Source organism: Durio zibethinus, unplaced genomic scaffold, assembly GCF_047325235.1.
Source record: "Durio zibethinus cultivar Kanyao isolate XHJ-2024 unplaced genomic scaffold, ASM4732523v1 HiC_scaffold_211, whole genome shotgun sequence".
NCBI classification, from domain to species: domain Eukaryota; kingdom Viridiplantae; phylum Streptophyta; class Magnoliopsida; order Malvales; family Malvaceae; genus Durio; species Durio zibethinus.
This window is the reverse complement of record NW_028322834.1, coordinates 25,001-27,500: the sequence shown is the minus strand read 5'-3', so window position 1 is coordinate 27,500 and position 2,500 is coordinate 25,001.

Here is a 2,500-nt window from a genome sequence, read left to right as displayed (position 1 = left end):
AAAAGCTGTTCTTTCTATAGAATGATTCCCATTTCAGTCGATTTCATTCAATGCAACGATTGACCAAAAGAAAATTTTAATAAATAATAAAATAAATTGCATGAACTTAGCTCAATCAAATATTGATATTGATTTTTTATTTTTATGCAATGATTTGGTCTAATGAATTCGTCTATTTATTTAGATTGTATCCGTGTGAGATAATGATAAATAAAAGGAAGGGACGAATTGACAAAAAACGATATAAAAAATGATTAGAAAAAAAAGGGGGGGTAGAATTAGGTATATGGAATCTAATGGCTATAAGCCAACTCTTGTCCATCCTTTGAGGAATAATTCTAGAATCCGATTGAATCTAAGATATGAATAGTTGGTTTACGTTATGTAAGAAAACACATGTATATGGGATATTAGATATTGACTAGTTATATATGAACTCAAAATATATCTAATCCACCCTACTACTGTGGATTTAGATAGGGATTCCAATAGAAGAATAGAAGTTCTTCTGTTTCGTCTTTGACTCTGAATGAAATGAATAAAGAGATAAAATAAAGACAAAACGAAGAATTCAAAGCAAAGAATGGGTTAGAAAAAAAGAAATGGAAGAACAAAGTATGCGCGGATTCAAAAAAATCCAGTGGATAGGAACTAAAAAAAAGATATCGAAATAGTTCTGACGGTTCAATAATATTCTCACTTCCATTCGGAGTTCTTAGTTACTTGGGCAGGTTGAATCTTAGTGATGGAATAATATAATTAAGTAAAAATTCATTGGATGATTGTATCATTAACCATTTCTTTATTTTGGTGCGAGGAACTTATCATGAATCCACTGGTTTCTGCCGCTTCCGTTATTGCTGCTGGGTTGGCTGTCGGGCTTGCTTCTATTGGACCTGGAGTTGGTCAAGGTACTGCTGCGGGCCAAGCTGTAGAAGGTATCGCGAGACAACCTCGAGGCAGAGGGAAAAATACGAGGTACTTTATTGCTTAGTTTGGCTTTTATGGAAGCTTTAACAATTTATGGGCTGGTTGTAGCATTGGCACTTTTATTTGCGAATCCCTTTGTTTAATCCTATAAACATGAGAATTGTGTATTTTTTTTTTTCTTATTTTATGGCTTGGGACTTACTCCTCGCTTTTTTCGAATTATATCAAGATTTCACCCCTACAATTACTTATTTGTTGGGACAATAATCCATGGGAAGGATTAATTTGAGGATGAGGAATTATCACAACTGACTCCGCTTTCTTCCTTCCCCTTCTTAGTTCAAGAGAAACCTTTTTTATTGTTTAAAGGAGTGTTGCAACAAATGAGGTATTTTGCCATTGACATGAAACCCGCCCCCCCCTAATTCTAATAAGTATCATTATTATTGGGAATTTTCAACTGAAAAAAAAAAAATACATTTCTAGCTAAATAGAATCTATTTTTGACTCCGTTTAGACGTAGGTAAATAAAAATTTATAATAATGAATAATTTAATAATAATAAATTAATTAATATTAATAATAAATTAATAATTTATTAAAAAAAAAAAAGAAATACATAGAATTAGAATAATTAGAATAATCTAAATATGATAGAATAGAATAAATAGAAAAGGAGTCAAAGTGATATAATACAAAAAAAAGAACCGAGTTCTTTTTTTTTTTTTTTTAGTCTATCTAAAATAAAATAGGAGATCATATGAAAAAATGTAACCGATTCTTTCCTTTCCTTGGGTCACTGGCCATCCGCCGGGAGTTTCGGATTTAATACCGATATTTTAGCAACAAATCCAATAAATCTAAGTGTAGTCCTTGGTGTATTGATCTTTTTTGGAAAGGGAGTGTGTGCGAGTTGTTTATTTCAAGAATAGGCTGGATTCACCCAGTTGCACTTTTTTTTCATTATAACTAGGAAAGAAAAGAGTGCATGATCCCGCGAATTAACTTCTGAATAAATTTCAAAAATCATTTCGTCATTCATTGGTACATCGACTTTGATTCTCTATTAACCAATAATCCGGGACCATTAACATGGTTAAGGCCAAACTGTTTGAAGTTCAGATGCAGCAGGGTACTCTTTCTACTACTATGTTAATAAATACAGAAATATTTTCAAATAGTGGAAAATGTTTTTTCGATATAAAACACTCATGTCGATAAAACGATTCGAGCCCCTTTTTCCAATGCTGAATCGATGACCTATGTATAAAGTGAGAAGAATTCTTTGAATTTGAAGAAAAAAAAAAAAGAAACAACTTTGCTGACAAATTACAATTATACATTATACAATTCTAAGTACAATTATACAATTATAAATTATTATAAATTAATTATATGTAAATTTTTTATTTATTATTTATTTATTATACTTTTTAGTTTAGTTTTTTGATATATTTTCTATTTTGGTCAGAAGAATCCTCCGAATATTCTGGTCTTGGATTAGTGATCAGTTTCGATATTTTGGAATATGAATAGAGAAGAGAGGGAGAGGGTAAGCTCATTACATTAG